The sequence below is a fragment of the Alnus glutinosa genome, chromosome 10 (assembly GCF_958979055.1).
Source record: "Alnus glutinosa chromosome 10, dhAlnGlut1.1, whole genome shotgun sequence".
Taxonomy (NCBI): Eukaryota; Viridiplantae; Streptophyta; class Magnoliopsida; order Fagales; family Betulaceae; genus Alnus; species Alnus glutinosa.
Window position 1 is genome coordinate 3,315,372 of NC_084895.1, and position 12,669 is coordinate 3,328,040.

Below are 12,669 nucleotides of genomic sequence, written 5' to 3' on the forward strand. Positions count from 1 at the left end.
AAACAAAGAATAAAAAATACATTTTAATATTTGGAAGATTACGGACTGCTGAAGGCGATGGCAAGCCTGATCTCAACATTTGATTATGTTGTGAACACGTGTCATTCATAGACTAAATCAGATGTTGATTTATTTCCCTATACAATTTTATATTATTTTGTAATATTTTGTATTAAGTCTCCGACTTCTTCATTCTAACTCGTGACTTGAGTTCACAGACCCGATTTTACAAACGCCCGCACCAAATCTATAATCCTTGACCTGAGCTCACATATCCAATTTTTATGCGCCCGCACCTGATCCAACTGAGCTCGCAAACCCAGCTTTCACCAACGTCCGCACCTTCTCCATCTTAGCTCATTGCTCAGTTTTTTTGGCACTTTTTGGGTATTTTTGGCAAGTGAGGAAACGTAAGAGAATATTGAGAAAATAATTTTTGAATTAATAAAAAGTGATATATAGATATGATATAAAGTGCTGGAACAAATTTCAATTTGGTGACTTGTTGATCTTCAAGAGCTCTTAATCTGCAAAAAAGGAAGCTGCGTTGGGGGAGACTGTCAATCCTACTCCGATGTTCAAGTAAGTATTTTTTTTGAATATGTGTATTTTTTTTTTATCACAGGGAATCGATATTTGTGTATTAATCAGGTATTTATAAACAGAGTGGTGAGTGCAGTTTCTTTTTTCTTGGGCCATGTGTCGTGCTTAGAGGGCTTATCGAGATTCTGAATCGTGGTGTGCATGCCGCAATAATCGGGGAGTCGGTTTTTAACCAATTCCGGATCGCCACAATAATCGAGGAGTCGGTATTTTACCGACTCTGGATGAGTTGGACTCGGTAGTTGATTATTATGAGCTTATTGGGCTTGGATGTTTACGGGCCCAATCGATCTGATCCCTATGATAATTGTTGCTGGGCTCGGTTGATATTGGGCTTAGCCCGTTCCGGTAGGTCGGGATATTTTTCCAACATAAAGTAAAATGAATTTATATAGAAAAGTGAAAAAGTTTTGGATTTTAGTAAATTTTTTTATTTGAATAGTAATCAAAATTTATTGATATGATATAAAAAGTGAAAAAAGTACAAATGTTTTGATGTTGATTGGTTTTAAAAAAAAAAAAAAATGAGAAAATAAAGTTAAAATTTTTTGTGTTGCTTGCCAAACAAAGCTAAAAGCCTTTTTATGAAACTCTAGTTTAGGACATTGCATGCGTCTCTTTTTTGTGTACGATCTTTAGTCACTAATTAATGCCGAGTAGGGCATTTTAATAGCCATTTAAAATTTTGATAAAAAAAAATTATTAATACAATTTAGTAAATATAAGCAATGTCTATTACAATACAAGAAAAATATATATATAAAGTGGTTTAAATTATTAGAGACCAAATTATAATAGTGTAGCAGTGCATGCCTAGTGGCCACGGATCCCTCGGTCTCTGCTCAACGGTCTGAATAAAAATGTGGTGAGCTCCCAACCTTCTTGGGGGCTAATTGGATGCAAGTTGTGTGTTTTACCATGCCCAAGTACTCAAAGATTCAAAGGTTGGTGAAAGGAAAGAAAACCAAAAAAAAAAAAAAAAATGAAAGAAAATGTGGTGAGCAGTTGGCATTCACTTAAAATAATTAAGGTGATTGTTTTCCACTAGTTGGATCATTTTCGGTTTAATTTGCAAGTAAATGTGGTTGAGAAATGGGTTTTGTGAAAGAAGCGGAATTAAACAGAAAATTTTAATGGAGAAGTGAAATTGAAAAAAAAAATATTGAAATACGAATCTGCTAAATTGGCACTTTTTAAAATTTAATAAAATGATTGCAAAAGTAATGAAAGGTTAAGGATTTTAACTTTTGAATTCTTGTATTTCTGGTCACTTGACTTCTTGTAAGTAATGTCCAAATTAATAGTGGTAAGTGAAGTTTTTCATTTTTTTAATAAGTTAAAATTTATAAAAAATTCAACAAAAAATAAAAAAAAAAATAAAAAGGTTTCATAAGCAGCACTTAAAAATAAGATGGCCTAAAAGTCGAAGGGTTCTACACTAGCAATAGCAGGTAAGAAAGCAAACATGGACAAATAAAACTAAAAGATTACATCATAAAAGCCATTAAGACCCAGCTAAAAATTCATTAAGGAAGAATCCCAAAAACTAGAAGGGCAAAATTGTTCAAAAAAAAATGTAAAATAACAATTTTATCCTTATTTTTAAAAGAACCTGCTCCTCTCGGGTTCATTTCATTACTTCCAGGGTAAACATAGAAAATTTAATGTAAATTTATTGAAAAAGAGATCTTTAATTCGTAGTTCCAAATTTCTGATACGATTCTAAGAGTAAAAGTGGAATGAATAACAAGTGATCATCACGACCTAAAAAATAAAATTTGAGGTCAGTGCCCCAATGCAAAGTAAAAGTTGTAGATCATCCTAGAATGGCAAATACTACCAAACACAATTGAAAACCCCAGCCAAAGAAGGTTTTAGAAGAACCCAAACGGAACCTGCTCGGCGTCGATGCAATAGACTTCTCAGGGGGAGCCCCGGCTTCGGGAGGATAGCCATTAGGGGATGGCACTGGAGGGTTAGATCCCCCTCTCGTACGTGGAGACGGTGCGGGTGATGAAGATGGAGGAGCAAGAAGCGGCGAAGGTGACGGCGACGGAGTCGGTTGAGGTCGCTTGGGGCAATCGTGCACCTTGACGGAAATCTTCAGCCCTAGAGCACAGTTGTTTGAGAAGTTGCTGATGAAATAGTAAACACCTTTCTCCGTCAATGGTAAAATAGCCGGACCAATGTTCAAGACCTTAATGGGGTTGCATACAGTGCAACTCTCGTACTCTTGCTTTGACACTTGAATCACATCGTTATTTCCAGTCTCAAATCCAAAACCTACAAGAGAGATATAGTCAAAAGAAAATCATTAGAATTAGATAATATGTAACGTGTAATTTGCGCACAAGATGCAAGGACGGAATCAAAATTTTTAATTTAAAGGGCTAAGAGACTAAACCAAGATTTTTGATCCAGGGGTTGAAGTATGAATAAATCATATGTACGTGTAATTTGTGCAAAAGATCAATGTAGGGATAGAATTAAGATTTTTAATTCGGATGAATAGGAGACATAACGAAGATTTCTAATTCAGAGAATTAAAGTATGAATAAGTCATATGTACATGTAATTTGTGCACAAGATCGATGCGGGATGGAACCGAAATTAATTTCTGATTCAGAGGGTTAAGAGACATAACTAAGATTTCTAGTTTGAATTAAAGTATGAAAGAATCATATATATATATATACACGTGTAATGTGTGCACAAGATGCAAGAACGGAACCAAGATATCTAATTTGATGGTCTAACAAATGGAAACAAGATTTCTGATTCAAAGAGTTAAAGTATGAATGAAGGGTTAGCGTAATTTTTAAGGCTAAAAACACAAACATGCATATATATAAATAAATAAAATTTCTAAAAAATAAAAATAAAAACCAAGGGGCCTAGGTTATTGCGGCGCCTTTGGCCTATATGTAGTTCCGTCCGTGACCACATGATTATATATATATATATATATATATATCGAGCTTGGAAAGGGTGCTAGAGTTACTGAGAGAGTCGCCTGTCCGGAAGGTTTTGGAGGAGGACCAGCGGGTGTAAAAATGAGGGGTGGGTGGTATGGACCAGACCGAGTCTCCTACGCTGTACTGCACGCCAGGTGGGCATGCTGTCGGGCAACCAGACCAGCAACCATATGCGGAACCAAAGAAGTGAGCCACCACCATCACCATAACTACATCTAATACAATGAAAGCTTCTGATCTGAGAGCAGCCATTGAAGAAGGTAGACAGAGAATAGAGAATGAAGAGGTTTAGGAGACAGCAAGCAAGGCGATGTAACGGGTTATTAATATAGGAAACAAAAATGTAACGTATATATGTAGCAGTTATATATTATTAAGCGCTCATAACGGACTTATCAATGTGTAGAAGAGCGTTGAAAATCTAGTCAATCGGTTTAATTTTCCCAGCTTTGCCAGGCTTCAACTCAAGTTTTTGTGAGCAGAGAAAAGCTCTTGAATGTTTTTCAAAACGGGGATTATATTGAAGCAATTATTTGACTGTTTGATTTTTCTATATTCTGAAGGAATTCCAATATGGCTCTCTCTCTCTCTCTCTCTCTCTCTCTCTCTCTCTCTCTCTCTCTCTCTCTCTCTCTCTCTCTCTCTCTCTCTCTCTCTCTCTCTCTCTCTCTCTCTCTCTCTCTCTCTCTCTCTCTCTCTCTCTGTGTGACCACATCAATTTGTAAATAACTTTGTAGTAAATGTTGTGGACAAGGATCCTATATGATCGAGTCATTTTATGGTCAGGATGTAATGTTGCTGGATCTAATAGTGTAAATAATATGTCATATCATTTAAATTTTTTTGAATGAAATGCCAACATTTTTATCACATGTAGCATCAATTAGACCGCTACATACAACAACATTTAATCATGACCATGAAATGACTTCTCTCCATTTCAAGTAAAATGGAGATGGTCCTATTCCAAAAGTTGTAGTACCCCCATCACCATTCTTATAAGGAACTTGTAGTAAAAATTATATATCCCTAACCACACTCAATATAAAATATAGTCATTTCACAATTTGATTTCGAGAGCATCCAATAGTGATGGGGGATCAACTGGTTTCCCTGCAAGGTCACTACTTATCTTAACACTCGTGCTCATGGGAGCCCGGGCATGACTCTTCTCATCTAAACCAAAACGTTTAACCAAATCCTTAGCATACTTGGATTGAGAGATGAAAATGCCTTCAGCAGTTTGTTTGACTTGAAGACCAAGAAAGTAGTTCAAAACTCCCCAATCATGCTCATCTCAAATTTCTGTTTCATCTCTTCAGAAAATTCATGGGCTAGGGAATCTAGAGTAGCTCCAAAAATAATGCCATCAACATATATTTGAGCAATGAGCTTGTGAGTACCTTGATTTTTGACGAACAAGGTTCGATCAGCCTGTCCCCTTGTAAACCCCTTGGCCAAAAGATATTTGGTGAGACGCTCGTACCATGCTCGAGGAGACTGCTTAAGACCATATAGAGCTTTCTTCAACTTGTAGACATGATGGGAATGATGAGGATCTTGAAATCCTTTCGACTGTTCTACATAAACTTCTGCTTGAAGAATACCATTCAGAAAAGCACTCTTTACATCCAATTGATACAGCTTGAAACCAAGATGGCAAGCGATGGAGAGAAGAATTCTGATGGTTTCTAACCTGGCAACCTGAGCAAAAGTTTCATCAAAGTCTATTCCCTCAATCTGAGTATATCCCTGGGTAACAAAACGTGCTTTATTCCTGACTACTGTACCATGCTCATCTGACTTGTTCTTGAAAATCCACTTGGTGCCAATAATATTATGATCAGCAGGTCGGGGAACCAAAGTCCAAACATCATTTCTGGTAAACTGATGAAGCTCATCATGCATGGCGGACACTCAGCTTTCATCTTGCAGGGCTTCATCAACTTTCTTGGGCTCTGTCTATGCAAGATAGCAGCTGTAGGAAACTTGATTAGCTACTTCACTTGACAGCTAGATGACTCTGTTTCTTAGCCTACGCCCTTCTTCAACGAACCCAATGAGCTACTGGGGGGGATGATTGAGGGCTTGTTTGGTAAATAATTTTGTTGTGGAATATTTGTGTGTTATGTAGTAAGAAGTGATTGATGTGATATAAAATTTAAGAATGTTTTATAGAAAAGTGAAAAAGTTTTGTTTTGTAGTGAATTTTTTTATTTAAATAATAAAAAAAAAATGATTGATGTGATATAAAAAGTGTAAAAAAATTAGAATATTTTTTTTTTGGAGAAGTGAAAAAAAATAAAAGAAAAGAGTGAGTAGTTTGTCAAACTAACCTTGAGCTTTACCCATGACCGCTTAGGAGGATTTGCAGGATTATCTTCATTTTCAAAAGCACTGGTAGTAGTATTAGAAGTTGTTAGGAATGGGAAGAGATTCAGCTGGAGACATACCTGGAGAAGTTTTTATCACGTCAGCTGAAATGACAGGTTGTTCCGCAGAATTGAGCTGATTTTCCTCCACCTTGCTTGGTGTCTCAACTTCTTCATCATCAATTATAACATTGATAGATTCTATCACAGTCTCTGTCTTTTTATTGCACACCCTGTAAGCACGACTGTTTGTGGAATATCCCAAGAGTATTCCTTCATCACTTTTGGGATCAAATTTCTTAAGATTCTCCCTATCACGAAGAATATAACATTTACTTCCAAAAGTTTTGAAATACTTAACTGTTGGCTTTTTACCTCGCCAAATCTCATAGGGAGTCTTATTTGTTTCAGGCCTCAAGTAGACTCTGTTGATAACATGACATGTCGTATTGACAACTTCTCCCCAAAAATGTTGAGTCTTACGTGTCTTTTAGATGGTTCATCAATCTTTTTTTGTAAGTGGACATTTTGTTATCAGCCTACCCAAAAAAATCACAATCACCAATTTTCTACATGAAAATAAAATAAAAATAAAAAGGCAAAAATGTCATAAACTACCAACGAAAAAAATATAACACACAAAATTGATTTAAAAAATTACCTTGTAGTTTATACAGTTGTACCACTTTCTACCAAAATTGGAAGTAGTCCAAGAATTCCTTATAGGGGAAGTAACTCCACAGTGACATAATGGACGTCCACTTGAAGCATCACTATTTGCAGACATTATTTTGCCGTGCCTACGCAAAAGAGAATTAATTAAATTATGTATCATTCCTCAACCCTAATATCCACCCAAACAACTCATCTCAACAACTCAAAAGTGCCGGTCCATTCCAAAATTTCTTGCTTTAAATTAATTTAAAGCCTAACCAAAATTTGAAAAGCTTTTGAAAATTTTCAGGGAGTCCATCCAAAGTGATAAGCATTCAAATAAGCACTAATGCACTAAGCATGGTGCAACTATAAGCAAATATTGTTCCCTACATGTAAAATTCAATATAATTTGGCAGCTTGGTATTCTACAAGAAAATTTTGGAATTAAAGGACATACAATGAATCATATTTCAAGCGATTCCACCAGTCTAAGACACACACTCCAAACCGATAATATTAGTCTATAACAATTATAATTCCTTTAATCTCGTACAAACCAACAAATCATGCAGCGGAAACTAATCAAAGAACAAAGAATCTCTCTTCTAGAGACCAACGAAAAATGATCCTTCCATCCAAAAATCAATCCTCCAAATTCTTACCCATAGAAAAACAAAATAGAAAACCCAAAAAATCCTACCCATTTTCCAAATCAAACAAAACAACCCACCAATTCTTCCCTTTAGAGAGAGAGAGAGAGAGAGAGGACTTAGTATTTAGAAAGCCGGATCTGGAGCTGGTGCAATGTCACCAAGGTGGTGCATGGGTGGCATTCGATAGCCGAGCGCCGAATCTCAAGCTGGTGTGGTGGGTGGGTGTCGTCGGAGGTGGGGGGAGAGCTCCATATTTTTTATGTCGAAATAATTTGTCCGTAGCATTACTCTTATAAGTGAAAGATGTCAGGCGAGCTTTAGTGTAAAAATAAGGGCATTATGGGAAATTCAAGTCAGCATTGGTCATGTGGACAGCACATAGTTTATTTTCCATCCAACTTGGCGGAGAGATCTAACGGAGTGGCCTTTTTGGAATACAGTGGTAGTTTTATGGGTCGCTTTAGCACACCTAGAAATTCAGGGGGTTATTCTAAAATCGGTTATTAGTTTAGATCCATAGAATGTAAGTTATGTTACATTCAACCCAACATTCATTTTTTATAACTGTTGTAGGGTCTTATGACAGCTTTTGAAAAGGTAGTTCCAATGGTAGATTTTCAGATTTGTGTTAGGCATTTATATACCAACTTTAGGTACATAGGGGGCATCGAGGTGTGGTCCTGAAGGATAAGTTATGGGCTGCAGCATCTCCCTACACTGATGGGAAGTTTACTACCCATATGGATGAGTTACGGGCTGAAGGATACCAACTTTAGGTACATAGGGGGCATCAAGGTGTGGTCCTGAAGGATAAGTTATGGGCTGCAGCATCTCCCTACACTGAAGGGAAGTTTACTACCCATATGGATGAGTTGAAGGGAATGAACAGGGATGCCCATGAATACATACTTGAGCAAATTTGATCCTAGTGTGTAGTCCAAAGCATGGTTTAGTGAGTACCCAAAGTGTGATCTTCTTGTCAATGACATATGTGAGTGTTTCAACTCCTACATTCTAAAGGCTCGTGACAAGCCTATTTTGACAATGTTCAAGATGATAAAGAAAAAGCTCATGAGGCGATATTAGGTTAAGAGAGATGGCATTGAAAAATTGACTGGGAAGTTATGCCCTCAAATTGCTTCGAAGTTAGAGGCAATTGGGATAGAAGCAATGGAGTGCATTGCGACAATTGCTGGTGAGAACATGTTTGAGGTTACTTCTCCCAATAACAGACAGTTTGTAGTGGACTTGGGTAGAAAGAGGTGTGGTTACAGACAGTAGGAAATGACTGAAATCCCTTTCCCCCATGCATTTTCTGCCATACTATACAATTATGGGAATTCTGAGGATTATGTCGATGAATACTATACTATAAGGAGGTCCAAAAAAGAATATGCTCCAATTATATACCCAATGCCCAATGAGAAACAATGGATAAAAACCCAACATGACAACTTGGAACCCCAAGAGTAAGAATGACCTCGAGTAGACCCAAGAAGTTAAGAAATAAGGGTCTTGATAAGAGTAGAGACTCGAAAAATCCAAATAGAATGAGGAATTTGGAGCAAGGATGATATGCTCCAAGTGTAGGAACTTGGGGCACAATAAAAGAGCGTGTCCAATGAATAGGAGTGAAGCATCAAATGTTAGAGGATCTGCAACAAGTGTTGACTTCCTACCCAACCTCCAGCACTCCTACATTGATCAAAGCCAAACATAGGGATGTACAAAAGGTACTTCAGTCTTATATTTGACTATTCTTTATCCGCACTTCTACTAAAAGTTGATTTTGCTATTTTTGTTCAAAGAAAGGTCAACCAACAAATGGTAGTGGCAATGTTGGCCCACAATTATCTGTTGTACAAAAGGGACTTCAATATACATTTCTCAAATTTTTGTTTTACTCATTTCTTGTTGTTTTTTACCATTAATATATTTGCCATGTGATTTTTTTTATTTTTTTAATTTTTTTAATTTTTTGTGGATGAAGAGTATGAGGAAAATGAAGGTAACCGGCACTACTAGTAGTACTAGTGATCCATAAGGCTCCACTATACTAAAGGTACATAAGTATACATTTCTCAAAAAAAAAAAATTCTCCTCTTTCTGTGAGTGTTTATTGATATTGACATTTGTACAATATTTTTTGATCGAAAGAAGAGCACAAGGAAAAATCAGCCAATTAGTGCTAGTGGTTGTGCTGCTACACCGGCCACTCGTGTAACAAATGCCCCTGGATTTGCTAATGAAAGAGGATTCACATCTCCCCCTGAATTTACTACAAGAATTTTCCCACCTCCAGAATGGGGCAAAGTATCAAGTAAAACCACAATCCAAGAGACACAAGTACCAAAGACAACCACAGCAAAACCTGCATCAAGGACTCGACAGTCAGATAGAGTCAATGGTATTTGTCGTAAAGGTTCCCTAAAAATTTGTGCCCCTAACACATTGACCTAACTGAACGCGATTCAACAAGTGGTGTTGATATCTAGACCATTCCATGTGGCACTGCTACAAGAGGAGTTGCAATGAGAGGTGGTGCAACCAGTGGTGCAACAGCTACATCTTGATCAGCAACCCAAATCAAAGGCAAACGCATTGTCACAATTGTTGAAAAGGGAATTGAAATTATGGAGGCTAAGAGGGAAGGATGAAGCCAAATTGGAAGCATTAATTTGATAGACATGTGTTGGGATTTTTTTGTTGTGTACACAAGTGTTTGATATTTTGTTATGTGGGTGGACAAACCAAACATTATATAATTATGGTATGTTATTATGGACAAATGTAAAACAATCCACTGAGGTTGCCTGATGCTAGCAATGAATTGTTTTTTCTTTTAGTACCTAAACATTTTCTACTTTTCGATATCTTACAGAAGTCACTACCTAATGAGTTATAGATATCTTTCATGGTTACAAGCCATTTGAGGCTAGATTGAGTCATCAAAAACACACATTGCATAACTTCATTATACAAAACATGGAGTGCACATTGTCTTTACATATCACTAACTTCATTATACAAAACACATATTGCATAACTTCTAAAAAAACAGCATCTTCTAACAAAACAACTTCAGAAACAAGTATTTGCTTACAAATCACCAACTTCATTACAACAACCAAATAAACAAAATGGGTAGGGGCAGAGCCAACTTTTACAATTTTTTTTTTTTTTTTTTTGGTGGGGGGGTGCGCAAATTGAAAAAAAAAAATTGGAGGGGCAAAAGTAAAATATATATATATATATATATATATATATATATATATATATATATATATATATATATATATATATATATTAGGGGTAAAATTTTTAATTTCTAATTTTTTTTAGATTTTTTTTTTTACCTTCGGGATTAGGGGGGGCAAGCCCCCCAAGCTTGGAAGTAGCTCTGCCCCTAACAATGGGTGATTGCATAACACATCACAAAAAAAAAAAAAAAAAAAAAAAAAAAAAACAAATACAACACAAAAAGACAATTCCACCGCCACGCACAACTCAGGCCAACGTCATACGACTAATTTTGTGGTCATACTTGTATTCGGAAGTGTATAAAAGAAAAGCCATGTACAATACAAATAAAATCCATGAACATGCAAGTATTGTTTGGTAATTCTTCTTCATATCTTGGAATTTGATCTCCCCAATCTCGATTTCCTTACGATACTCGGCAATTTCATTGTCCATTTCTATCTTGACCTTCTCAGCTTCTTTGTTCATTTCTGCCTCCACCTTCCTAACTTCTTTCTCCATTTTTGCTTTCATCTTCTCAACTTCTTTCTCCATGTCCACACAATTTAGGATCAACCAATTCAAAGAAACCACACTCTCGATTAATCTGCAAAACACATAGAAAAGATTGAGCAGCAAAACTCATAACCTAAAACAACCTTTAATTGGTTTAAATTAAAAAATGTACCCAAAACACATTACTGCCCAACAAGAGCTTATCAAAAATATTAGGTGAGTAAGGCTTCGTTTGGGTTTGCGATTTCAAAAAGTGCGATTTAAAATAACGATTTTAAAATGTGCGATTTGAAAAAAATGATTTTTAAAAACGCAGTTAAGCGTTTGGCAAAATCGCAGTTTGGCCTTTAAAATTGCGAATTTACCTTTAAAATTTTGCGTTTTCAAAAAAGTATCATCTTATCTGCGATTTGAAAAAACAGATTTTTTGCGTTTTCAAATCGCAATTTTTAAGAACGCAGTTCCCAAACGATCTATGTTCTGCGATTTGGTTTAAAATCGCACTTATTGTATACGAAATCGCAATCCCAAATGCACCCTAACACAGAGACATTATTTTTCACAACGGACAAAGGCATTGTACTTGCAAAAAACAAAAGCAAAAAAAAAAAAAAAAAAATGCATATGAAGCTCCATTGCCACAATGACCAAATGAGTACCCTATAAATATCACAAACCAGGCAAAAGCAACTCGGTGTAAACCACCAATAAAGATCTAAACCACTATATTGTTCATATCTCAATACCCAATGAATATCAAAACCCAAAAAAAAAAAATATTGGATATGATTCGAATACAAACAAGCAAGAAATCTTCAACATTTCACACATAAATTCAAAAAAATATGAAGATCTAAACCACTAAATTGCTCATATTTGAGTACCCAATGAACATTTCAACCCAAAATTTTTGGTTTTCAATCAAATACAAGCATGATGTAAATCTTCAACACCCCGCATGAAAATCCAAGAAAATAACAAGGTATCTGCCTTCCAATTTTTCGCAGTTCACAAACCTTCCACCAAAAAAATTTTCAGTGTGGGTGATTCTTACAATCATCGGCTGCTCACAGTAGCAAACTTGCTGTTGTGCAGATGTAGCACCACACGCAAATTCAAGAAAATTTGAAGATCTAAACCACTATAGTGCTCATATTTGAGTATCCAAAGAATATTTCAACCCAATTTTTGGATTTCAAGCGAATACAAACATGATGTAAATCTTCAACACCCAACATGAGAATCCAAGAAAATAACAAGTAAGGTACTTGCCTTCCAATTTTCACAATTCACAAACCTTCTACCAAAAAATTTTTCAGTTTGGACGGTTCTCACAATCACCAGCCACTCGCAGTAGCAAACTTCTTGTTGTGCAGGATGTAGCACCACTCTAGGTGAACTTTGAGGTTACATCCTGTGTTGAGGCATCCATCTTCTCCTTCAAGCTAATAAACACAATTACCTTTCAGAGAAACTCTAGTTTCTCTATCAATCAGCCTCTTATCTTCTCTCTTAGTATGAAAATAAAGAAAGAAAGAAACCTGCATTGCTCATATAAAAGTATATTGTTTTTGTAAAAATAAATTTTTAGACTTAAACTCCTCAACGCATGGACCTATGAGCAATTTCGTGAAGAAGACAGCAAAAATCACA